Source organism: Tursiops truncatus, chromosome 6 (genome assembly GCF_011762595.2).
Source record: "Tursiops truncatus isolate mTurTru1 chromosome 6, mTurTru1.mat.Y, whole genome shotgun sequence".
Classification (NCBI taxonomy): Eukaryota; Metazoa; Chordata; class Mammalia; order Artiodactyla; family Delphinidae; genus Tursiops; species Tursiops truncatus.
Genome location: NC_047039.1, coordinates 83217355 through 83245222, shown reverse-complemented (window position 1 = coordinate 83245222; position 27868 = coordinate 83217355). Strand labels below are relative to the sequence as shown.

The 27868-nt window shown below is 42.1% G+C and overlaps 1 long non-coding RNA gene across 1 annotated transcript in view; it reads left to right on the top strand.

Moving 5' to 3' along the window:
- LOC109552347 (uncharacterized) overlaps positions 1 to 27868 on the top strand; it is a 400848-nt gene that overhangs the window by 339490 nt on the left and 33490 nt on the right. Inside the window, exon 6 of the long non-coding RNA XR_012332608.1 lies at positions 26448 to 26652. This is a non-coding gene — a long non-coding RNA (uncharacterized lncRNA). The remainder of the gene's footprint in view (positions 1 to 26447; positions 26653 to 27868) is intronic.

Below are 27868 nucleotides of genomic sequence, written 5' to 3'. Positions count from 1 at the left end.
ATCACAGTTTCAATTTCAGTGCTTGTGATTGGTCTGTTCATATTTTCTATTTCTTCCTGATTCAGTCTTGGCAGGTTGTGCATTTCTAATAATTTGTCCATTTCTACCAGGTTGTCCATTTTATTGGCATAGAGTTGCTTGTAGTAATCACTCATGATCTTTTGTATTTCTGCAGTGTCAGTTGTTACTTCTCCTTTTTCATTTCTAATTCTATTGATTTGAGACTCCTCCCTTTTATTCTTGATGAGTCTGGCAGTGGTTTATCAATTTTGTTTATCTTCTCAAAGAACCAGCTTTTGGTTTTGTTGATCTTTGCTATCATCTCCTTCATTTCTTTTTCATTTACTTCTAATCTGATCTTTATGATTTCTTTCCTTCTGCTAACTTTGGGGTTTTCTTGTTCTTCTTTCTCTAATTGCTTTAGGTGCACGGTTAGGTTGTTTATTCGAGATGTTTCCTATTTCTTAAGGTAGGATTGTATTGCCATAAACTTCCCTCTTAGAACTGCTTTGGCTGCATCCCATAGGTTTTGGGTCATCGTGTCTCCATTGTCATTTGTTTCTAGGTAGTTTTTGATTTCCTCTTTGATTTCTTCAGTGATCACTTCGTTATTAAGTAGTGTATTTTTTAGCCTCCATGTGTTTGTATTTTTTACAGATTTTTTCCCGTAATTGATATCTAGTCTCATAGCGTTGTGGTCGGAAAAGATACTTGATACAATTTCAATTTTCTTAAATTTACCAAGGCTTGATTTGTGACCCAAGATATGATCTATCCTGGAGAATGTTCCATGAGCACTTGAGAAAAATGTGTATTCTGTTGTTTTTGGATGGAATGTCCTATAAATATCAATTAAGTCCATCTTGTTTAATGCATCATTTAAAGCTTCTGTTTCCTTATTTATTTTCATTTTGGATGATCTGTGCATTGGTGAATGTACGGTGTTAAAGTCCCCTACTATGAATGTGTTACTGTCGATTTCCCCTTTTATGGCTGTTAGTATTTGCCTTATGTATTAGGTGCTCCCATGTTGGGTGCATAAATATTTACAATTTTTATATCTTCTTCTTCGTTCGATCCCTTGATCATTATGTAGTGTCCTTCTTTGTCTCTTCTAATAGTCTTTATTTTAAAGTCTATTTTGTCTGATATGAGAATTGCTACTCTAGCTTTCTTTTGGTTTCCATTTGCATGGAATATCTTTTTCCATCCCCTTACTTTTAGTCTGTATGTATCTCTAGGTCTGAAGTGGGTCTCTTGTAGACAGCATATATATGGGTCTTGTTTTTGTATCCATTCAGCCAGTCTGTGTCTTTTGGTGGGAGCATTTAATCCATTTACATTTAAGGTAATTGTTGATATGTATGTTCCTATTTCCATTTTCTTAATTATTTGGGTTTGATATTGTAGGTCTTTTCCTTCTCTTGTGTTTCTTGCCTAGAGAAGATCCTTTAGCATTTATTGTAAAGCTAGTTTGGTGGTGCTGAACGCTCTCAGCTTTTGCTTGTCTGTAAAGGTTTTAATTTCTCCATCAAATCTGAATGAGATCGTTGCTGGGTAGAGTAATCTTGGTTGTAGGTTTTTCTCCTTCATCACTTTAAATATGTCCTGCCAGTCCCTTCTGGCTTGCAGAGTTTCTGCTGAAAGATGTTAACCTTATGGGGATTCCCTTGTGTGTTATTTGTTGTTTTTCCCTTGCTGCTTTTAATATGTTTTCTTTGTATTTAATTTTTGAGAGTTTGATTAACATGTGTCTTGGCGTGTTTCTCCTTGGATTTATACTGTATGGGACTCTCTGTGCTTCCTGGACTTGATTAACTATTTCGTTTCCCATATTAGGGAAATTTTCATCTATAATCTCTTCAAATATTTTCTCAGTCCCTTTCTTTTTCTCCTCTTCTTCTGGAACCCCTATAATTCGAATGTTGGTGCATTTAATGTTGTCCCAGAGGTCTCTGAGACTGTCCTCAGTTGTTTTCATTCTTTTTTCTTTATTCTGCTCTTCAGTAATTATTTCCACTATTTTATCTTCCAGGTCACTTATCCGTTCTTCTGCCTCAGCTATTCTGCTATTGATCCCATCTAGAGTATTTTTAATTTCATTTATTGTGTTGTTCACCGTTGCTTGTTTCCTCTTTAGTTCTTCTAGGTCCTTGTTAAATGTTTCTTGCATTTTCTCTATTCTATTTCCGAGATTTTGGATCACCTTTACTATCATTATTCTGAATTCTTTTTCAGGTAGACTGCCTATTTCCTCTTCATTTTTTAGGTCTGGTGGGTTTTTATCTTGCTCCTTCATCTGCTGTGCGTTTTTCTGTCTTCTCATCTTGCTTATCTTACTGTGTTTGGGGTCTCCTTTTTGCAGGCTGCAGGTTCGTAGTTCCCGTTGTTTTTGGTGTCTGTCCCCAGTGGCTAAAGTTGGTTCAGTGGGTTGTGTAGGCTTCCTGGTGGAGGGGACTAGTGCCTGTGTTCTGGTGGATGAGGCTGGATCTTGTCTTTCTGGTGGGCAGTTCCACCTCTGGTGGTGTGTTTTGGGGTGTCTGTGGACTTATTATGATTTTAGGCAGCCTCTCTGCTAATGGGTGTGGTTGTGTTCCTGTCTTGCTAGTTGTTTGGCATAGGGTGTCCAGCACTGTAGCTTGCTGGTCATTGAGTGAAGCTGGGTGTTGGTGTTGAGATGGAGATCTCTTGGAGATTTTCGCCATTTGATATTATGTGGATCTGGGAGGTCTCCTGTGGACCAGTGTCCTGAAGTTGGCTCTCACACCTCAGAGGCACAGCACTGACTCCTGGCTGCAGCACCAAGAGCCTTTCATCCATACGGCTCTGAATAAAAGGGAGAAAAAGTAGAAAGAAGGAAGGAAGGAAGGAAGGAAGAAAGAAAGAAAGAAAGAAAGAAAGAGAGGGAGAGAGAGAGGGAGGGAGGGAGGAAGGAAGGAAGGGGATAAAAGAAAAAAAATAAAGTAAGGTAAAATTAAGTTATTAAAAAAAAATTTTTCAAGTAAAAAAAAAGCGGACGGATAGAACCCTAGGACAAATGGTGAAAGCAAAGCTACACAGACAAAATCTCACACAGAAGCATACACATACACACTCACAAAAAGAGGAAAAGGGGGAAAAATAATAAATCTTGCTCTCAAAGTCCACCTCCTCAATTTGGGATGATTCGTTGTCTATTCAGGTATGCCACAGATGCAGGGTACATCAAGTTGATTGTGGAGGTTTAATCCGCTGCTCCTGAGGCTGCTGGGAGAGATTTCCCTTTCCCTTCTTTGTTCGCAGAGCTCCTGGGGCTCAGCTTTGGATTTGGCCCTGCCTCTGCGTGTAGGTCGCCAGAGGGTGTCTGTTCTTCACTCAGACGGGAGGGGGTTACAGGAGCCGCTGATTCGGGGGCTCTGGCTCACTCAGGCCGGGGGGAGGAAGAGGTACGGAGTGCGGGGAGAGCCTGCGGCGGCAGAGGCACGTGTGACGTTGTAGCAGCCTGAGGCGCGCCGTGCGTTCTCCCGGAGTAGTTGTCCCTGGATCCCGGGACCCTGGCAGTGACGGGCTGCACAGGATCCCCGGACGGGAGGTGTGGAGAGTGACCTGTGCTCGCACACAGGCTTCTTGGTGGCGGCAGCAGCAGCCTTAGCGTCTCATGCCCGTCTCTGGGGTCCGCGCTGTTAGCCGCGGCTCGCGCCCGTCTCTGGAGCTCCTTTAAGCAGCGTTCTTAATCCCCTCTCCTCGCGTACCAGGAAACAAAGAGGGAAGAAAAAGTCTCTTGCCTCTTCAGCAGGTCCAGACTTTTTCCTGGACTCCCTCCCGGCTATCAGTGGTGCACTAACCCCTTCAGGCTGTGTTCATGCCGCCAGTCCTCTCCCTGCTCTCTGATTGAAGCCCGAGCCTCAGCTCCCAGCCCCCGCCCGCCCCGGCGGGTGAGCAGACAAGCCTCTCGGGCTGGTGAGTGCCAGTCGGCACCGATCCTCTGGGCGGAAATCTCTCCGCTTTGCCCTCCGCACCCCTGTTGCTGTGCTCTCCTCTGCGGCTCTGAAGCTCCCCGCTCCGCCCTCCGCAGTCTCCGCCCGCGAAGGGGCTTCTAGTGTGTGGAAACCTTTCCTCCTTCACAGCTCCCTTCACTGGTGCAGGTCCCGTCCCTATTCTTTTTTTTTTTTTTGCGGTTCTTGGGCCTCCCACAGTTGTGGCCTCTCCCGTTGTGGAGCACAGGCTCCGGATGCGCAGGCTCAGCGACCATGGCTCACGGGCCCAGCTGCTCCGCAGCATGTGGGATCTTTCCGGAACGGGGCACGAACCTGTGTCCCCTGTATCGGCAGGTGGATTCCCAACTAGTGCGCCACCAGGGCAGCCCCCGTCCCTATTCTTTTGTCTCTGTTTATTCTTTTTTCTTTTGCCCTACCCAGGTACGTGGGGAGTTTCTTGCCTTTTGGGAGGTCTGAGGTCTTCCTGCAGCGTTCAGTAGGTGTCCTGTAGGAGTTGTTCCACATCTAGATGTACTTCTGATGTATCCAGGACTCTCCAAGGCTGTTCTGTGAATGCAAGTGCTTCCCCACTGACAACACGTTACAGTAGATTTCCCTGTTCATTGGACCCAGGACGCTGGCAGCTCCAGGTTAGAGGGGCTCACAGTATTTCGCCAGCAACCTCCAGTAGCTCCTCTCAACCTGCAGCACCCGGCCAGCCCCCCCTTTGCTTATTTTTAAAGCAAGTTATTTGGTATATATGTATATCGTGAAGTGATTACCTTATCAAGCTACTTAACACATCCATCACCTACCTTAGTTACCTTTTTTTTTTTTTAATTCTGGTGGGAACATTTAAGATTTACTCTCTTAGAAAATATCAAGTGTACAATACAGTATTGTTAAGTATAAACACCATTCGGTACATTAGATCCCCAGAATTTATTCATCTTCTAACTGAAAGTTTATATCCTTTGACCAACATCTCCCCATTTTCCCCAGCCGACAGCCCCTGGCAATTACTGTTATACTCTCTGTTTCTATGAGTTTGACTTTTTTAGATTCCACATGTAAATGAGATCATACAGTATTTGTCTTTCTGTGTCTGGTTTATTTCACTTAGTATAATGTCATCCAGGTTCATCCATGTTGTCACAAATGGCAGGATTTCCTTCTTTTCTATGTCTGAATAATATTCCATTTGTATGTATATACATATATACATCACATTTTCTTTATCCATTCACCTGTCAATGGAACGTAGGTTGTTTCCATATCTTGTCTACTATGAATAATGCTCTAATGAACTTGGGAGTGCAGATGTCTCAAGAGACTTATTTCATACCCAGAAGTGGGTTTGCTGGATCTTTCATCAATGTTTTGTAGTTTTCAGTGTATAGATTTTTTTAATCTCCTTTGGTAAGTTTATTCCTAAGTTTCTTCCTTTTTGATTTGGATGCATTTTATTTCTTTTTCTTGCCTAATTACTCTGTCTAGGGCTTCCAGGACTAGGTTGAATAGGTGTGGCAAGAGTGGACATCCTCATCTTGTTCCCGATCTTGGAGGAAAACTTTCACCTTTTCACCACTGAGTTTGATGTTAGCTATGGGCTTGTCATACATGGCCTTTACTAGGTTGAGGTACGTTCCTTCTGTACCTAATTTCTTGAGAGCTTTTATCATGAAAGGATGTTGAACTTTGTCAAATGCTTTTTCTGCATCTATTGAGATGACCATATGATTTTTATCTTTCATTCTGTTAATGTGGTATAGTACATTTACTGATTTGCATACATTGAACTAATCTTTATTCTAGGGAGAAATCTCACTTGATCATGGTGTATGGTCCTTTTGATGTGTTGTTGAATGGGTGTGCTATTATCTTGTTGAGGATTTTTGCATCAATGTTCACCAGGAATATTGGCCTGTAATTTTCTTTTTTTGTAATGTTTTCTGTCTGGCTTTGGTATAATGCTGGCATTGTAAAATGAGTTTGGAAGTGTTCCCTTCTCTTCAAATTTTTGGAAGAGTTTGAGAAGGATTGGCATTAGTTCCTTAAATGTTTGGTAGAATTCACCAGTGAAGCTGTCTGGTCCCGGACTTTTCTTAGTTGAGAGGTTTTTGATTACTGATTTAATCTCATTGCTTGTTATTGGTCTGTTCAGCTTTTCTGTTCCTCCATGATTCAATCTTGGTAGGTTGTATGTGTCTAGGAATTTACCTGTTTCTTCTAGGTTATCCAATTTATTGGTATACAATTGTTCATAGTAGTCTCATGATCCTTTGTGTTTCTGTGGAATCAGTTTTAATGTCTCATCTTTCATTTATAATTTTAATTATTTGAGTCTTCTCGGTTTTTTTTAGTCTAACTAAAGGTTTGTCAATTTTGTCTTTTCAAAAAACCAACTTTTAGCTTTGTTGATGTGTTCTAGGGCTCTTAATGGAGACTGCAAACTAGTTAGTAGAATCTGTGGGTGGTTGTTGAGAGATGCATGCTGGTTGCTCTGAGCCCTCACCCCTTTTCTCTGCTTCTAGCTCTTCCCAGATGATTCAGCTGTGTCCATCCCCTCAGTGTTCTGGGTGGGACGAGACAGAAGTGGGCATCTTGGGCAGCGTCCTGCAAGGCTGGGGAAGCTGGATACTCACTTTGCTCTCACTTTCCCTTGTGGGAGAAATCATGGGTCAGGGGGTTCTCTCTTGGACTTGAGCTGGGCCACCTTGGGGAAAGGTTGGCATAGGTAAAGGGAAACTGCTCTTCTGACACTCTTCAATGCACCTATTCTTGGATTTTATGCTCCACCCAGGTGCTGGAACATCTCTGCTATACTCTTAGACTCTAATAAAGGTATTCTCATCCACGAGTAGTTGTTAAAATCAGTGTTTCTATGGGAGTCATGAGGGTTAGAAATTCATATTCTGCCTTCTTGCTGACATACTATAATTATATTTTAAAGAAAATAAAACTAAAAGAGAGATTTCCCAAGGCCAGGCTGAGTTCTGGAAGCTTCCAGAAGGCTCTAAACCTAAGTGGATCACATTGATCTTGGTAGGGAAGGCCAAGGGGGCTAGAACAGTCCAGAGAGGTGAAGGGAGGATGTTTGATAGGGTAAGCAGGCCAGCTGCCAAGTGGACTCATGGCCTGATTCACAAATTACTTCAAGTCACAGTAGGCTTGTCCTGGGCAGAGGGAGGGAAAGTGTGCTCAGGGGCTCAAGAGGGCACAATGAGGACCAGTGGCGGGAGCTGCAGAGCTTAGAGTCCTGCACAGTATAGGGAGACCCTTTCCAAGTACTGGAGGGCTCCTCAGAGAAGCCAAGCCAGCCATGGGGGTGATGGTGTGCAGACACAACATGAAGCCTGCCTCTTGGGGCTTTTCAGGGCACAAAGGCAATGATAGGCCTAATCGCCTGAAATGGCCCCTGTGATTTGAGTCAGCTGATCCCCTCTTGCAAACTTACAGCCCTTTTTTCTTTTTCAGGTAGGTTCATAAATTCATAAACTTTTATCCTTTCTATGGCAGCAAATGATATTAGGAAGCTAATTAGCTACAGAGCTAATTTTCATGTCAGAGTTAAATTATAGGTTTCAAGGTATAGAACAAAATTATCTTTCTGTCCCTCCTCATCCTCCACTCGCGAACCCACTCCGGTTTCTTCTTCCAGCATATGTATACACTCCCCTCTTCTGTCTGGTCACAGATGTCAGCAGAGAGGGGTGGCCACTCAGGAGTCCCTTTCTCTTCTGTGTCAGGCATATTTGCATTTGCAGACAGCTTTAATTGAGTAGAGTTTTCATTGCTCTTTTTCCTGCTTCTGTTTTTAAATGCAAATGTTAATGTTTGGTTAGCATGGGTTCAGAATTAAGCCCCTGCTACCTGTGGCTGCCTCCTTCCCTGGGTTCTAAATAAGCACCAGTGGAGTATCACGACCTGCTGAGAGCTTGTGAGTCCTGGAAGGCTGGAGTCCAGCTAATTGCCAATCATGCTGAGAGGGCTGGGCAGAGCCTTGTCTCACTTACCACCTCTCATGGAGTCCTGCTTCCTACCAGCACCGAAGGAGAGAAAATTAGTGTGCTGGGAACAGAAAGGGAGGTGCAGGGAAACACTGCTCTTTGGAATTAGGTTCTGTACTCTCTCTTGGCATCAGAAGTTTGTGGAATTGAGAAGGCCATTGGATGCCATTAGGTTTGAGTCCCAAAAGTTGGAATCTCATAGACCATGCTCTTAATGGCTTATTATCGAATCTCTACTTGAACACTCCCACTGGTAGGGGCCTCCTTTCTTCACAAGGCAGTCTTTTCCACCGATAGCCAGCTCTGTTTGTTAGGAAAGGGGTACTTAACACTGAGCCCAAATTAACTTATCTTCCGCTGTTGGTTTTAGTTTTCACATAGAACATGGTTGATCTCATTTCCAAATGACAACCTTTCAGATATTTGGAGGCAGCTCTTAAAGAGCCTCACATGCCTTCTTCCCTAGAAGCTAAAGATTCCCAGTTTCTTCAGATCTGTTATATATCCCACCCTTCAGCCACCCTGCTCTTCTTCCCATTGTGGACTCAGGTTCTCTGTCTTCTACGAAGGGACTTGTAATGGGGAGTGTGGTAATCCAGCTATGGAATGACCAGCAAAGGCTAGAATGGGGCTGCCCTCTTCCCTCCCATTCATTTGACCTCTTCTCATTTACCAAGGCTGCCCATGTTGCTGGAGACTTGCTAAGCAGCCATGTCACTGTCCACCCTTGCTGAGCCTATAGCCAGTTCCAACTCCAGCCTCTTCTCAACTGCACTCCTTATTTAGTGACAAAGAAAGTATATTCTTCTAAAGTATCAGACTGAGCCCTGATCCAATGAGAGAATCTCACAGGGAATTATAAACGTATTGCAGAGGATATGTGTGTCCAGTTTTCTCTTTCAGAAATCAGGGACCTGGATACTCAGAAGTCTTAGCAAGGGCAGTGTCCCAGGAACCTGGGTGCCTCCCTTGCCTTAGGCCTGCAGTGCATTATTTGATAGAGGAGAGAAGTCAAATCTAAAATCTGTAGCTAATCCTAAGAAGTTATCAGTCTGAAAGGAACCAATTGGAGAACAAGCATCTGTAAGTGAGCTACTGGGTAGAAATGTGGGGAAGGGGTTGCAATGACTCTAAGATAGAAGGCTCATGGCTGTTCAAGGTTGACTTGGCAGACTGTGGTTAAGAAGAGAGAAGTGAAAAAGACATGGCAGGAGAGCAGAGAAGCCATAGCCTATAGCAAAATTTCCTGTTTCCCTCTAGGTTCAATGCCACTCCACCCATGAGACATAGTAATTGTAGGAGAAACAGGAAGAACAAGCTGTCACTGTGACCTTTGCCCCCAGTTCAGAGGTGTTTGTCTTTCAAGGTCTCACCCGATAATATTTTCTTCTGGACTCTGGGTGCATTGCATTATACAAAAGCCCCAGGAAAGCTCCACATAGATCTGGCCCTCCTGACATCTTGGCACGAAGGATATTTCTCTTAGACGCATATATGAGCTCTCACATATCTAGAATCAAGAGATAAGATGAACACTCACATTATATAAATTCTGCATATCAAATGGTGGAAAGATGAAGGATCCATGCTCTGTTTGTATGACCAGGCCCTATTTACTTAGCCATAGGTAAGGAAATGTGGGATGCTGGTGTGCTGGCAGCACTGTGAACCAAGGGAGATAAATAAACACTGGATCTTCACATAGGATACCCAGTATAATTTGCACCAGTTCCATTTGCACATTCCCTTTTATTGTTACCACCTAGACATTCCTACTGCTAAGATAAATCCCTTCAGGGCATATTGACTCTCTATAACAATACAGAGGTCATTTGATTTTTATCACTCCTTCTGGACCCTCATTGTAGATGCCAGCCGTGGCCCTGACCCTGGTATTTTTGAATGACTCCATTTGCAGTTATAAAATTTGAACTTCTAGAGACTGCTGTTTGCTATAGGCAAGAGCATCTTGTGCTAGGGTGAATTTTGTGAATAGAAATGTTGTGGATAGGTCAGACATGGATGGAAAGAGAACAGAAAAATAGTGATGCCTGTAAATAGAGAAGGAAAAAGGTAATATTTACACAAGCACAAAGTAAGCATTTTGTGTTTTAACTTGCCTACAAGCTCTTTTGGGTATACTACTTCATTGAATCCTTAGAACCTATGAAGTGCAACAACAACTATTTTACAGTTGGAAAAAACAAACAAACAATTTTTGCAAGAGATGAAATGACTCATTCAATTAGCAATGAATGAGATTGGAGTTGCACCCAGGACTCCTCCCCATCGGTTCCACACTCCTTTTTCTACTTTCCCTCAATATGAGGGTCTAGAATGGTGACTTGTTTCAGAAGATCTATGGATAATAGCTGGATGCTCTGGGTTAGCTGCAAAAGAACTCTTGACTCAAATCCCAGAGTAAAGCTGCCCTCAAGGCTTGGATCTTGGCTGATCTTATTGATTCAACCAGAATTTCCTGAGTGCTTAGTGAATGCAAGTCACTAAAGAAATGGAGATGAATCAGACATGGCCCTTGCCTCAAGGAAAGCACACCTGTGGAGAAACACAGCAGATTCACATGAAAAATTTTATTACAACCTAAGGTATATATGAGAAGTGCAAAAGAAGTGGCATATGTACATAGACCATGAGCTAGGAGTTCTGAGACAAGTGAGACCAGAGAGAGCCAGGAAGATCAAGAAGGGTTCCTGGAGGAGGCAGAACCATTGGGTTTGGAGGTTGGGAGAGAGAATTCAAGGGACAGAGGAAGCTGTGAGAAAAGATGCTGAGCTAGGCATGTTCATGGTGTGCCTACGCTGAGGAAGGCGTGCTCCCAGAGCATGGCATACAAGAAAGAGATGGAAAGACAAGCCTCCAGTTCTCCTTGAATTTGTTCAGTTTTAAACTATTTTAAAAAATGACTTGCCCCTCTGTGCCCTCTATATGCCTGCATAACCAATGGGTAAAGAGCTAAGTGGAAAGAAGAATAAACTCATATATATTTTTAATCACCACAAAATGGCCTTCACAATCACGTCAAAAAAGAAATACATCTGGCCAGAGGCCTCTTCTTAGAAAAGCTGCAGACAAATGGCCTTGTCTTAGGATGCTGTGATGGGGTGGCATCTGTAATAGGCCACTAGGGCATTTCATCATTTATTTCCAATGAGCTGGCCAAGGCACCAAATTGAGCCATGCACACAGTGGGATGCATTGTTTCTAGACTAGCAGTTCATCATGACTGAAAATGAGAACAATTGAAATTTTAAAATATCAATCAAAGGCATTCCCTACAGAATAAAACCAAGCCTTATACATCCAGAGCCATAAGTTAATCAGCTTAAACTAATAAATGAATTAACTAAATTTACAGGATACAAAATCAACATACAAAATCAGTTTCATTTCTACATATTAACAGCAAATTATCCAAAAAAAAAATTTGTTAAACAATCCTATTTACTATAGAAGGAAAAAGAATAAAATACTTAGGAATAAACTTAACCAAAGAAGTGAACGACTTGTACACTGAAAACTATAAAACGTTGATGAAAAAAATTAAAGAAGACACAAATAAGTGGAAAGATATTCTGTATTCATGGTTTGGAAGACTTAATACTGTTAAAGTATCCATATTACCCAAAGTGATCTACAGATTCAATGAAATCCCAATCAAAATTCCAATGACATTTTTTTTTGAAATAGAAAAAACAATCCTAAAATTCATGTGGAACCACAAAAGACCCTGAAAAGCCAAAGCAATCCTGAGAAAGAAGAACAAAGCTAGAGACCTCACACTTCCTGATTTCAAAATATATCACAAATCTATGGTAATTAAAACTGTAAGGTACTGGCATAAAAACAGACACATAGACCAATGGAACAGAATAGAGAGCCCAGAAATAAACCCACACACATATAGTAAACTGATCTTCAACAAGGGTGCCATTCTTTCCATAATGGGGAAAGAATAGTCTCTTCGGTAAATGTGTTGGGGAAACTGGATATTCGTATGCAAAAAAATGAAATTAGTCCCTTATCTTACACCATACACAAAAATCAACTCAAAATGGATTAAAGGTGTAGATATAAAATATGAATTTTTAGAAATCTCCTAGAAGAAAACATAGGGGAAAAGCTCATGATATTGGTCTAGACAATGATTTCTTGGATATGACACCAAAAGCACAGGCAACAAAAGCAAAAATAAACAAGTGGGATTACATCAAACTTAAAAGCTTTGGCACAGCAAAGGAAACAATCAACAGAGGGAAAAGGTAACCTACAGAATGGGAGAAAATATTTTTAAACCGTATCTCTGATAAGGGGTTAATATCCAAAATATATAAGGAACACCTACAGCTCAATAGCAAAAAACAAAACCAAAAAAACTGATTAAAAAATGGGCAGAGGGCTTGAATAGACATTTCTCAAAAGAAGGCTTACAGATGGGCAATGGGCACATGAAAAGATGTTCAACATTACTAAACATCAAGGAAATGCAAATCAAAACCACAATGAGATATCACCCCATACCTGTTTGGATGGCTATTAACAACAACAACAAAAAAAAGGTAATGAGTTCTGGTGAGGATGTGAAGAAATTGAAACCCTAGTACACTGTTGGTGGGAATGTAAAATGGTGCAGCTTCTATGGAAAATAATATGGAGGTCCCTCAAAAAACTAAAAATAGAGCTACTGTATGATCCAGGAATCTCTCTTCTCGGTATATATTCAAAAAACTTGAAATCAGGATCTCTCAGAGATTTTAGCATACCCGTATTCATTGCAGCACTATTCACAGTAACCAAGATATGGAAACAACCTAAATGTCCAGCATAAACATAAAGAAAATGTGGTCTGTACACACGAGATATTATTCAGCCTGAAAGACGAAAATTCTGCCAGTTGCCACAAGATGGATGAAACCGAAGGACATTGCGCTAAATGAAATTAACCAGCCATGGAAAAACAACTAATACATGATTCCACTTACAGGAGGTATATAAAGTAGTCAAACTCATAGAAACAGAGAGTAGAAAGATGGTTGCCAGGGGCTAAGGGGAGGGGGAAATGAGTTGCTATTCAGTGAGTGTAAAGTTTCAAGTACACAAGATGAATAAGTTCTAGAGCTCCGCTGTACAACATTGTGCCTATAGTCAACAATACTTAAAAGTGTGCACTTGAGGGCTTCCCTGGTGGCGCAGTGGTTGAGAATCTGCCTGCTAATGCAGGGGACACGTGTTCAAGCCCTGGTCTGGGAAGATCCCGCATGTCGCGGAGCGACTAGGCCCGTGAGCCACAACTACTGAGCCTGCACGTTTGGAGCCTGTGCTTCGCAATAGGAGAGGCCACGATAGTGAAAGGCCCACGCACTGCGATGAAGAGTGGCCCCTACTTGCCACAACTAGGGAAAGCCCTCACATAGAAACGAAGACCCAACACAGCCAAAAGTAAATAAATAAATAAAAAAAATTAAAAAGTAACTGTACCATTAAAAAAAAAATTTTTGTGACTTGAATAGATCTCACATTGAGTGTTCTTACCACAATAATTTTAAAAAGACCATATACATGGAGGCATCTTCTTCTCCCTGGACCTTTTTTTTTCCCACCTATAAAATGACCAGGCTGGACTTGGTGATTGTTAACTCTAAATGTTAACCTAAAAAAAATTCATCCCAAGTTGGCACCTTGGTGTTTTGGAAGAACAATGGCTCAAAAGCAGTATAAGTATCATTCTTAAGTGAGACTTATAGGGATCTTAGTATGAATTAAAAGGAGCAAAATGTCCCCCTTTGTTTTTTGTGGGTTTTTTTTGCAGTACGCAGGCCTCTCACTGTTGTGGCCTTTCCCGTTTCAGAGCACAGGCTCCAGACGCGCAGGCTCAGCGGCCATGGCTCACGGGCCCAGCCGCTCCGCGGCATGTGGGATCCTCCCAGACCGGGGCACGAACCCATGTCCCCTGCATCGGCAGGCGGACTCTCAACCACTGCGCCACCAGGGAAGCCCCCCGCTTTGTTTTTAATGTTATTTTCCCCCCAATTAAAGTAATATTACTAGAAGCAGAAAGAAACCACCATAACCTTGTTGCCTATAAGCAACCTCTGTTAACATTTTGACATGTTTCCATTCAAGACTCTTTTTATGTTGGTGTTTATATTTGTTTGGTTTGGTGGGGTTTTTTCCATAGTTAAGTTCATACTGTGTATATATAATTTGAGTCCTAATTTTAGTTTAATTTTTTTCCATTAATCCAACCAACAAATATTTATAACCTGTTATGCAGGAGGCATTATGCTAGGCATCAAGGAAACAAAGATGAACAAGATGCAGTGGGAAAACAGGTAAACAATTAAAATCGGCTATAGCAAGTTCTTTGGGAGAAGACACCATCCTGTGGGAAGAGAAAAGCTTCTCAGTGGTTACAAAATCTTAAGTCAAAACAAGAACGAGTCAGCACGTGGCTACTCAGCAAAATACCGCATCTCATAGCTACCCTTGAAGCCAAGTGTAGGTAACTAACTTAATAATGGCCAATGGGATGTGGTTGGGTGTAATATATTACCTCTTCTGGATCCTACCCTTGTCCCTTTAGCCCTTCACTGTTGGTTGAAAAGGGAAGCGATGGTAAGAACAAGATCAGCCACCTTAGATGGAAGCTGCATAGTGAGGATAGTAGGATAGTAGAGCAATGGGATAGAAGAAATCGGGATTCCTGTATCAGTCCTGAATTGCTTATGCTTGGATTGCTATGTAACAGAGAGAAAATTGCCTAACTTGTTTAAAAGCAACTGTGATATTTGTGTCTTTGTTTTAGCAGCTGGGACCTCAATCTTAACTAATACAGATGGCAGTAGATGGAGTCTAGAGAAGTAGGCAGAGAGGTGGGTGTTGGAGACAGAGAAGCTTGTAAGACATTCTCAGATGTTTGAACCTTATCCTGAAGGCACTGGTGAGCCATTGAAGAGTTGTAGACAGACTGACATGATCTAGTTTGCATTTTGGGAAAATCACTCTGGCTGCTGCATAGATATCAACTGCTCAAAGCAGGCAAGAATGGAGGCAAAGAGACCTGTTAGAATGCTGTTGTCCTCATGCAGGTGAGCGAAGTTAGTAGAATAACCAAGGTATTTGAAGGTTACTGAAGGTGCTGAGGAAGAACCGACATGTATAAGATCACTGGATGTAACAGTAGGAAAGATATCCCTGGGTCTTGCTTGGATTCAATAGTAGAAGGCACAAGAGGAAAATCATGATTTGGAGGTGGGTTGACCTTGGGGATAAGAAGTTCATCTTCGGACATGTCGAGTTTGAATGTCTGTGTCTGTGGGACCTTCAGATGGAGGCGTCCAGTAGGAGGTTGGCTTTATAGATCAAAAATTCTTTCAAGATATCTGGGCTAAGTTTACAGATTTGGGAATCATCAGGATAGAAATGGTAAACAAAGTTGTGCAAGCCAATGAAATCATCAGGGAGATAGCCAGCCAGATAACAAGGGGCAGGTGGGTAGAGCCAATATCTATGGAGAAGGCAGAGGAAGAAGAACCTGCACAAGAATGTGCACAAGGAACCCACGGGTAGTCAGAGAAGTGTGTGTCACCAAGACCAAGGGAAGGTGGTGGTGTAGATGACAAGAGGCCAGCCATGCTAAGTGTTGCACGGAGGCCAATTAAACTAGAAGCACTAAGCATGGTGTTCTGTGAGCTCAGCGTTTACTCAGTACATGTTGGAGTGAATTGCTAATTGGCAAACTACTAAATTGTTGCTGTTATTCTTAACTTAATTATTTGTTCTGCTTTGGTTTTCATTAGGAACAGCACATCTAAATTGTGTTTGCTGAGACAAAGTGGTAAACCCTGCTTATGTTAACTCTTGTTTCTTGGGTTAAGTAATGGACTTAAAACTTAAGAAAAAAAAAAACTTTGTTGTTTCAAGTGACTATAAAGGTATTCTCTATTCACTATAGTAAATTTGGTAAATATAAACAAGAAGAAAATAAAGGCCATGCCAGGCCAGGCAAACAGAGGGTGGCTGTTTCTTTTGGTCATGGTCATGGTTCACAGAAGCCACCCCCAGGGAACAGGACTTGGAAGAGGGTAATTCAGTGTGGAAGTCAAAGTGGCAGCTTATAACAACTGTTCTTTCCCTTCTGTGGATCAGGGATGCTTCTGAGAATCTGATAAAAGCATTGGACCTTCTACCCAGAAAAAAAACACGGCGCACTTATGCATATGATTTTGCATTCAATTTCTGTGGGACCCTGAAATGTCTGAGGACTTCCAAGCTCTGCAGGAATTGTTTTCACTGAGAGCCATGTCCCTGCCAGAAATTATCCTCAAGGGCCTCTAGTTGCCTGGGATGGGCCTCCATTTATAGAGCAGCCATGGAGACTCCGGACTCACTCAGGGCCCCGCGACATTCACCCACTGTCAAACACCACTGGCCACACAGATGGGATTCCTTTTCAGGCCAAAGGACCAACTTGGAGGGGTTGGCTCTGGCAGTGGCCTCTCAGCAGCTTCTTAAAGGGGAAAAAACACTGGGCTTAGAGGAGAAAGATCTGGGTTTAAGTTTCATCTCCACTACTTATTCACCATGTGACCTCGAGTAAGTCACTCCACAATTCCAAGCCTCCATTTCTTTGTTGAATAGGAATAATAATTCTTGCCCTGTCTGCCTCACAGAGTATAAATACGAAGAGTTGACAGATGTGGAAGTGCTTCATATGTGAAAAACATGACACAAATATGAGGGGTGATAAAAAACCATTAAAGCAACGAATATTCATTGAGAATTTACTATGTGTGGCCATTGAATTAAGCACTTTTTCTCCATCTCATTTCATTCCCACAACTCTATGAGGTCATCTCTCATTGTTTTACCTTATTTAAAAAAAAGTGAGGTTCAGAGTGGTTAAGTAACTACAATACATAGGCTACACAGCTGCTAAGTGGTGGAGCTGGATTCACAAAGAATAAAGAAATTGCTGCACTAGAGCAGTAGGGTTTTGTGCAACATAAGGATACGGGGTGCAGAGAGGAAGCTCATCTTTGTCGAGTGCCTATTAGCCTATCAGGTACTTTAGCCAGTTGCCTTGAAAGAATCCTGAGAAGCAGGTTGCATGTGTTATACCCACGGAGGACATGAAACAACAGTGCCTGACACATAATATACCTTTAATAAATATTAGCTACTGGAATATTATTATTGAAATACCCATCGTACAACAAGAAAACCAAGGCTCAGAGAAGTGAAGTGCTCTGGCCAAGGATACATAGCCAGTAAAGAGCAGAGCGGAGCTTGGTATTCCAGTGTTCTGGGACTCAAAGTTTCAACACACTGTCTCCTGCACAAGGAATGGCGTGCTCTTTCCGCAGATCCACCTGCTTTCCATAATACTCCATGGCCTTGAAGTTCTAAGGTTTGTGGTCCACCAGACCTCTGGCATTTAGTATTGCCTCTTACCCCTTTGGATTCACTGCACTGAATCACCAGGTTTGAGAATTGGTACCATCCCGCCTAGACATTTATTGGCCAGATTCCTTGTCTGTCAATGTGCCAGCTGATAGGCTGACAGGCACAGGCCTCCAACCCTGGGGACTGTCTGGTCTGAGCAGTAAGCCATCCTGTTAGTGGCTGGCTGGCCCCACAGCCAAGCCCGGAAGGCTGGAGGGGAGGGTTGGGGGAATCGCCAGATGACCCATAGGAGACAGCAAGTCTGCACAGAGCCTAGAGAGGCTTTCTCTCCAGCTCTGGTTTTATTAATGGATCATTTAGACCCCAACAATTTCCCAAAATAATTGGACATGGCTAATGGCTTAGGTCTATCTGGTGTTTCCGTTTACAGAGCACAGCTATTTAGTGATCTGATTTGAATCATGGAAATATCTCTGGAGGTGGGTGATATAATTTCCATTTTACACATGAAGAACATTGAGGTTTACGTAGGGAAGAGAATCTACCCAAGGTCACATAAATGCACAGCAGTCAGGGCTGAGGCTCAAATCCATGGCTTTAGACTCTAAAGTTGCTGTATGTCTACCACGTGCGCTGCTCTCTAATGACGCATACACTTGAGGGAGGGGAGGACGGGGCAGAGCTTAAAAGGAGGTGAGAAATGCCTGTCTTGCCCCTGGCATTCTTTCGTGGATTACTCTGTGCAGCTCAGAGGGCCTCTGAAGGCCTTTCCCTGGGCAAATATATTTCCTCTAAGCAGGTAGCTTGTTAGCTGGCCTGGGAAACCTGGCCGATTCAGGAGCCAGCTTCCCTGAGGCTTACTGGAGCAGGGAGCTTCAGGAGCCATCCAAGAAGCCCTGGGGGCTGCTCTTACCTTGTGTCCTTCTCTAGCTCAGCATGAAGTCCAGCTCACCATGAATTCTGAGCTGCCTTGCCCACTGCTCCTGCCCGACCTTGCTTGTGACCAAGCCATTTTACCTACACCAGGGTCAAGAAGGGAGCCTTAGAAATCACTGGTTCTAATCCTCCATCTTTGACAGGGAAATTGAGGATGAGCGATGTGACAGCACATGTTCCTATGCCAGTCTTCTTCTCAGATAGTGTGTTCATGAGTGGTGTTGCCAAGGCCCCCGAGCCATGTTCCCATGCCCTCAGCCTTGGCCTTGCCATCACTTGCATCCTATCCAGACCTCTAGAAATCTGCCCACAACCCCAGCTCCAGGCAGACTCTTGTCTAGCCTTGACTCAGACAAATGTGACAACAAGGGTGGCAGCTCTCCTTGCAGACCCAGCCTGCTACAGTCTCATTGGAGGCAAGGGTTCATCCCAGCAGTTGCCAAAATCCCTGCCTGAAACAGCCAGATGTCTTTGACCTATCCTGTTACTGGAGCCAGGGAATGAGATCAGCTTTGGTGAATACAGAATACAGGGATTGGAAATCCCTCCCTCCAATCCCTTCAGATCCCTTAGTATTTGAGCAAGGCACATGGGTTTTACTGTAAACACTAGTCTGAGATTCTTGCAGCAATGTATCACAGTCCCTTTAAGAGAGTCTGTGTGGCCTACCTATATCTCTCCCTTTGCTTTCAGGTGCAGGATAAGCCCCAGCTGAAGTCAAAAGCACTTGTCCTCTTAAGTATAAGGGACTGCAGTAATTAGGAATTACTCCATAAAGGTGTGGCAAGCTTATTTACACCAGTACTTGAAAATGAGAAGGAAATTGACTAAAACGAGATATGGAAATATCTTGTAAAACATGCTATAGAATGGATTGCTGCTGACTATCCTCTTAATATATGAAATTGTTCCCAAGTAGTAACAAAATGTTGGAAAAGGGAAAATGATTATGTTGTTAGGGAATTTTTTTTTCTTGGAAAAATGCCCTCTTATTCAAAGACATAATTAGTGATTTAGTTTGCCTAATCAGAAAAAAAAAACACCCAAAAAACATGAGTTGTTTAAAATTATTTAAGGTCTACAAATATTTATTGAGTGCAGGATTATGTACCCAACACTGTGCTGAGTTCTAAGGATTCAGAAGCAAATAAGAACACTCAGTATCTACCCTCCGGGAGCTCAGTTTAATGGGGTGATAATGGGATGAGTGGTACATTGGTACACATTCACAGTCCAGCATCATGGGGGTGGTCATAGAAATAAGCACAATTTGTACCAGGAGTCAGGGAAGCCTTTCCCAAGAAGCTGATGGCTGAGTTGGGTTTTGAAGGCTGAAGGGTTTTCAGGGTTGATGGAGGGAGATGAGAGGGCAAAGGCGTTACCAGTTAAGAGTTTGTGCAAAGGCACAGGAGCAAGAAACAACCTGATATATTTATGACTGGGAATGTGAAGTGAGAGGAAAGAGCAATGACTAGAGATGAAACTGAGAGGCAGGGAGCAGAAGATGACATGATGTATATTTCCAATCAGCTATTTCAGCTCCAACACTGAAGAAATCAGAGAAATTTTACCTTTTCAATGGTAAATACACTGTTGAACTGAGGAGTTACCATTCATTTTTGTATGTATTATTAATATTATCATTTATTAATATTACTATAGATATTAGGATGTCAAAATGACAAAGCAAGGTTTTTTTAAATTTATTTTAAAGTTTACAGACAGTAAAAATCATACTTTTATGGTTTATCGTTCTATGGGTTTTGAAATGCATAGTATCTACCACCACAATCATGACACAGAGGGTTTCATCTTCCAAAAATATTCATTCATGCTGCTGCTTTGTAGTCAATCCCTCCTCCCACCCCTAACCCTTATTCTCTATCTCTATAGTTTTACCTTTTCCAGAACATCCTATAAATGGAATCATAAAGTATGTAGGTATGCAGAAAGGCAAGTTGTTAACGTAGAAAAGAAATGATCCAGTCCATACCTTTTCAAGTTCAGAAATTGGAATGCTTTCACAAAATGGGAGGAAAAGGAAAATTAGTGTGATAGGTGAAAAGCTAGTGAAGATTAAAAACCTGGCTTTCCAGTCTTCTTCCAAATCACTGATAAACAGATTGAGCAAGAAAAGCACCCCCCAAATTATTTGTTAAAATACCTCTCCTCGCCAACAAAAGAAAGAAAAGGCCCAAATCTGGACTACTTTGTAGACATTTAGGTGCCTCTATACAGGTTGCCATCATCAGTAATCTATACCTTGTGGACATTTTTGTTAAATCTGTAGCTCTGTCCCCTTCAGTCCACTCTATGTAGGTCCACGAGTATGTTGCAGATACTTGGGCAAATGCCTTGCTGCAGTTCACTGGCACCCACTAAGGAAATTCCCTGATCTGTACTTTTACCAAAAAGGAGAATAAGGATGATCTGGTTGGACTTGCTGGAGCATCTGTGCCATAGCTTTGTGATCATAGCTTTCTGGGCTCTGACCAGAGAAAGGAAGTTCCACGTTCTAGCTCTAGGTATCACAACGAGGTCCAACAAGTAGTCAAAGGCTGGTGGCTGATGTAGAATGAATCAAGGGTGTGTGCAAGAGGCCAACAAAGCATGTGATTGTGGAATTTTACGTGGTGTCAGCCTTCCAAGTTGCACATGGTGATGGCAAGGATGGAGAGGATAAAGGGCTAAAGTCTTCAGGAAGGAAGAAAAAGAGGAATTCGGTGAAGAGCTCTGGATAGTTCTCTTACATTCATTATTTCTTATGTTGTGGAAGAGTTATTAATAAATTAAAATTTATGAGAAAAAAGTCAATTCTGGATGATTTTTGTGGTTTTTAAAAAATATTAGATTTTTGTGGTTTATAGAAAAGATATTAGAAGGAATCTATTCTCATGGTAAAAGCTTAACATCAAAAGGTTGAAAGATGACTAATAAAAGCCTCTCATTCTCTTTCTCTTCCTATTAGCATTTCCCGGCAAATAATTTTCTTGCATATTCTTCTAGAAGTTTTCTGCTCGTATACAAATGTATACATTTTCTGTTAGATCAAATGGGATCATACTATATAATACTGTGACTTATTTTTTACTGTGTAGTATCTTAATGTATGTTGGACACCATTCTATGTTAGAACATATAGCTTAACCTTCTGTTTCTAAACAGCTTCATGATATTCCTCAGTAGGGAGGCACTGTAATTTATTCTAACCAGTCTCTTGTGGAAGGAGATATAGATTATTTCCATTTCTTTCTATTACAGATAGTGCTGCAATGAGTACCCTTGTACATATAGCTCCATGTACTCTTTCCATTTTGCTGCCAAGTATCAGCATGAAGGAAAACAGTTTCTCAAATTCAACTTCCATCTCTGTTCAAATGCTCTTGTCTTTTGTTTCTAGGATGCTTCTCTCTTAGGATCCAGCCACCATTTGAAATTAATCTTTTAATAAGTCCAACTTCTTTTTAGCCTTTCCTCTTTGGAGAAAGACCTCATGCAGCCACATAGGTTTCCCTTGAAGACTTCATGTTTTTCTTCATCATTAGTCTGGGTCTTTTTAAAATATAAATATTCACAATTGTTTCATATATTTCAAATTTATAGAATCTAAAACAGGGGACTGTGTTTATCTGATGATCTATCTAATCCCTCCTCTCTGAATAGTGGATCCTCAGTGGTCTTTGAACCTGGTTGGGCAGTGGGATTTAGAGATAAGAAAGAATAAAGGAGAAATAATTTTCAAATTTCTAGCAAGAGTGTTATGGAGCTTCAACTTCTCATCAGCTGGGGGAGGAGGAGAGTGAGGCTGGGAAGTCTGCCACAATATTTGGCATGGCTGGGCTTCCAGATTGTATCTATTTTTGTAGCTGCACAAGTTGGGAGGAGATTAGAAGGATAGTCAAATTTCCTGCTCCAGGTTGTAAATTGATCAAGAGGTGGAAGGAGCACTAGATTAGGAGTCAGAGGACCTGGTTCATGGTCCCAGATTTCCCAGATATTAGTCACAGGATCTCGGAAGTGTCCCTTCCGTTCTCCAAACCCTCTTTTCCTCAGCTCTGAACAAAGGAGGTTGGATTAATTGGCTCGAATATCCCTCCATCTCTAAAATTTTATTGTTCTGAAGTTCTAAATATTTATCCATTTTAAAAAACTTTATGAACTGTGATAATGTTTACCCATTTATAAAAAAGATTAATTAGGAATAGCTTTGTTAGCAAATAAATGCAGAGGTGAATTGGAAGTTAAATCTTCCTCCCTGTGTCCTCTGTTTCAAAGCTTTGATTCCAGCAATAAAGATTGGGCTGAGATGATGTGCAAACTTATGGAAGAAGGTCCTGGAGCCATGTAGGAGTGTCCAGATGAAACTGTCCATATGCCTTAGAAGCAGAGAAGTCTGCTTGGGTCCCAAAGAGAAGCTGTGGGGTGGGTGGGTCTATGCAAGCCTGCATAGGTGAGTGGTCAGTCTACCTTTTGAGGGTCCCTCTCAGAGTAGACAACTGGAGAAGGCCACCGCAAGCACGTGTACATGTCATGTTCCTGGAGGTTCTCCTCAGCTACACGTGTCTGAGGGCACCTCTAGGCCTGGCCCTTCCTAAGCATATCCATCTAAGTCTCTTCAGAGGCCACAGCCACAGGGCCCCTTGATGCTTCCAGAATCCTTTCTACTCAAAGCACTCCCTGTGCACTCAGTAATAAGCATGCTTTCTTCAGAGATTGTTCTAAGAAGACCTCATACCTCTCCAGTATTCTTCGACCTCAGGAAATTGCCAGGCCTGGCCTGCACAGAAAATTTCACCTTTTTTTTTTTGTCTATAAGGCAACTCATACCCATTACTTTTAGCAACAGTTAAAAAAAAATTCACTATCTAAGCAAGAAAAAGATTTCTATTGAAAAAGACAGAATCTTTTCTAAGGAAAAAATGATATGGAAAAATAGGACCAAATTCCAATCAACAAAAAATATAAATAACAGTAATAATATAATTATGAACAATTTATTGAGTACTTCTATAACATAAGCTCCATAGGATTAAGGGCCTTGACTGTCTTGTTATATGCTGCATCTCCAGCTTTCTACCAGTATCTGATGTATGGTAGTTGCTATGATCCAGTTGGTATTATTACTGTCTCCATTTTACAGATAAGGTAACTGAGGCTTAAGGGTTAAAGAGATGGTCTTGCCTAAAATTACAGAGCTAGTAAGTGTCAGAGCGCCATACTCCAAAATGTTGATATTATGCTAAGTGGGATAAGTCAGACAGAGAAGATAAGTACCGTATGATCTCACTTTTATGTGGAATCTAAAAAAGAAAAAAAGGCAAACTCATAGAAACAGAGAGTAGAATGGTGGTTGCCAGGGGCTAGGAGGTAGAGGGAAATGAGAGAGGTCAAAGGATATAAACTTTCAGTTATAAGATTAATAAGTTCTGGGGATCTAGTATTCAGGGTGAATATAGTTAACAATATTGTATTGTATATGTAAATGTTCTCACCACACACACAAAAATTATAGTATGTGAGGTGAAGGTTGTGTTAAGTAACCTTACTGTGGTAATCATTTCGCAATATATATGTGAGTCAAGTCATCACATTCAACACCTTAAACTTATACAATGCTATATGTCAATTATATCTCAATAAAGCTGGAAAAAGTCAAGCACTATAAAAATAATTTTAAAATTTTACCCTAATTACAAGAGAAGAATAAAAGTTGAATGGAGGGGCTTCCCTGGCGGCGCAGTGGTTGAGAGTCCGCCTGCTGATGCAAGGGACACGGGTTCGTGCCCCGGTCTGGGAAGATCCCACATGCCGCAGAGCGGCTGGGCCCGTGAGCCATGGCCGCTGGGCCTGCGCGTCCGGAGTTGAATCGACAAGAAAAAGACGGCCTCTATCGCTACCACATGTCCTTCCATGTTTCTGGCTCATTTTAACGGTCATACTCAAGGTGAAAGGTCATATCTTGCTTTCTTATGTCTGTGGTGAATGATGGCTTATTGAGTTCACTGAGTAATCATCTTTTGTAAGTTTCCACCCTTGTAAAAATTCCACCGGTTAAAGCAAGCTTTTTCTTTAGAAATCAACAACATCCCGCGTATGACCACTGTGGGGTATGTGAAACTGGAAAATAAAGAAGTGAACTTTACTGCTTTCTTCAGAATTATTATTGTTACAATTTCTAAGAGAAAACACTGTTAGCCTAGGAGAGTTTTAGGATTACTAACTTTCTTGTGAAAATCCTATGAATGTTAGATGTTAGAAATGTCTTTGAAAGCTGGTATATGTTTTGGAGAGAGACTTATTAGAAATCTCATTCTCCGCCTCACTCCTAAAATGCTAATTTGATGTGCGCACTTACCCAGAAGATGACTGATTTGTTCGTCGCCTGATTGATATTTGGCATCACCCCCACACTGCTGCTCCTCACTGAAAATGCAGGAACAATAATCAAATGTTAAGTTTCTCAAGAACCTTTCTTCCAAAGAAAATCAAACCACTTGCCCTTTGTTATCTCAATTATCTCCAGAGCACCTTGAAAAGAGCTTGTTTTTACCTTTATTATGAGAGAGGGAAGAGAACCAGACTGAGGTTAGAAGAACTGATGTGAGTCCTGCTCTGTTAACTGTCCGGATTAATAAAAATCACTTTACTGCTCCTTTCCAGTATAATGGAATTACCTGCCTTGTAGAGCTATTGTGATGGTTGAATGACATGGCATATGTAAATAAAAATGAAATAGATGCTACAAGCTTAGCATGTTGCAACATGTTAACAAGCTTAACATGTTGTAAAGGGCATAATCTCTGGAGCCAGCCACCCTGGGAGTGCATCCCAGTTCTGTCACTTATTTACTGTGTGACCTTGGGCAAGTTCCCTAACCTCTCTGTGCTCCAACTTTCCCATTTAGGGAGGAGTAAGGAGATAATAATGATACATTTGCCTCATGGAGTTATTGTGATGAGTAAATGAGATAATGCACAGAAAATTGCTAATAGCAGTGCTTAGCCCATAGTTAGTGCTCACTAGAAAGGGTTATGATCAACATTGGGTTTTTGTGAGGAATAAATGATATGGTTTACATGAAAATATGTATAGACTGTCAAACACTGCACAAACATTCATTCAAGTACGAGTCATTGAGCTAATGAGGATATAAAAATGCTCAAAGTCCCCTGCCTTCCAGTACCACTGATTGCAGCTGGAGTTGGAAGTGAGAGAGCAAGGAGTCTCCTGGGACAGTGAATGAGAAGATAAGAGAATCCAGCTTCCTGGGGAGATATTCTAGTCTGGCTAAGCAACCTTCCTTCTGGCTACAGTAATCTTCATTGTCCTTGAAGCACTTTCACAAACTGTCTCGGTATTACTCCTTACCTAGCTCTGTAACATGGCAGGGCAGATGGAAATATTTTGTAGTTGAGGGCATGAAGGCTGGGAGGTGAAGTGGCTTTCATGAGGGCTCTCTGCTGATAAGTGATGGAGCCTGGGCTCCCTCTTCCTCCTCCTCCCCAAGCTGTGCCTGGTGGCCATCTGTCCCAAGCCAGATCTTGTCAGTGTTCTAGGGTATTATTTTCTCTTGTTCTCTGCTGTACAGTAGTGACTATTAGGTCCAGAGGTCTGCTCAAGGAAAGCTGTGTGTATGGTGGGAGAAAAGGGAGCTGGCAGAAAGTAGGTAGGGATTGGAATCCCATTGCTCTGGGAACTGCCCGGGTGGGAGCGATGCTTCACAGAGAGGTCGGAAGTCTCTGGACATGATGGATATTCACCTCTGCAACCCTCCATTTCAGTGAAATGGGCTAATGAAGATCTCCTTACTACTCCAATCTATTGTAAGGATTAAAAGAGATAAACTACAAAGGGAGCTTCACACTTGGGGTCCCTGAAATGATTGAGTCCTTCTACATTCTCATCTTTCATGGTATTCAGGAACTTCGCTCCTATCCCCACAGTCACCACATGGGCTCCATCTGCTGAAGGGAATGAGAGTGGAGAAGAGCGTCTGTCTGGTCTCTCTGATCCCATAAAACACCCACCTGGGTTCATGTCTGGGATCTCATGAAGAAAGAGGAACCGGACTCTCTAATTTTTTCTTGACCTCTGGTTCCTTCTTGCTCTCTGTTTCTTTCAGCCAGGGTAACACACCTAGAGGTTACCTGCACCAGCTGCCCTTACATCTACCTTCTACACACTCAGATGATCCTTCCATGTATCTGGGAGCTCAGGAAATGCTGGTCGCTTATAAGAAAACCTCTGGGGTCAGACACCAGGGTGAAGAAATCCTTTCTATATCATCTTGAGGGAGTGGCTGCTTGAATAACTCAAATGATAAAGAGGTGAGTACAAATTTTAGTTCTATTATTTTACATAGATTTCTTTGTTTAAGAATAGCACTAAGACATTGTGTAGATAAGATATCAGGGAAACAGCTTCCTTCTCCAGGAATTTGGATTTACTGAGACAAGTCTTTGTGTCAACTTCCAGCCCCACCCACAGCTTCTTCAGGAGGAAGCAGGTAGGCCTACCCCCATTTCTCTCTGCTGTGGTCCTGGGCACTTCCTCGTGCATTCGTGGCCAAGCAGCCTGGCTACTGCAGTCATAGCTGATTGGATCAGGGATGGGCACTTGACCCATAGACAGGCAGCCAATATTTAGGCTGGCCAGTGACAAATGAGGAGGATGGTGAAGAATTGGACCAATCAGATTTTCTCTCTTGGGGAGTTTCATGAAAGAGTTTAGCATAGTAAGCCATTGGTATTTGGAGCCAAGGCAGAAAGACACATGGAGAAAACCGAAGACAGAGACGGAAGTCAGCTAAATGGGGAGACTTAGGCTAAGGATCCTCTATTCCACTAGTGACCGTGTCAATCCTGCTCTGGATTCTGAGCAACTTTCCATTTCTGAACAACTCTCATCCCATCTCAATAATGCAATTCCTCTTCTGTCTGGGAGTCTGGCTGGGAGTCTTCTCCCTCCATTTCCTTGCAACTTGGCCAAGGGTGATAATCTTGGTATCTTTGCTTCTACATGTATCCTTTCAATAAGCAGTTCATCCCTTAAAGTGACTTGAGTGAGTCTTTGTTCTTTGGACCAACAGTGTCAAACGGTCAAATGCCAGTGAGCCCCCTTTTCCTTTCTGGAGGGGACACGGCAACAGAGAAGCTGAATTGCGCTATCTTGTGTACACTGTCAACTGACACCCTTCGGAGTGGCCTTCCCTGACCACCCAGTTGAAAGCAGAAGCCTGTTCTCACCCCAGCTATTCACACTATCAGGTCCCCTTGTATTTTCTTCACAGAACTTATCATCAGCTAATATGATCTCTGTATTAGCTGTCTGTTGCTACCATAACAAATTACCACAAACTTAGTGGCTTAAAACAACATACAGCTCTTCCTCGACTTTCAGTGGGGGTATGTCCCAAAGAATCCATCGTAAGTTGAAGATATCCTAAGTCAAAAGGCATTTCAGACTTCCCCGGTGGTCCAGTGGGTAAGACTCCACGCTCCCAATGCAGGGGGCCTGGGCTCGATCCCTGGTCGGGGAGCTAGA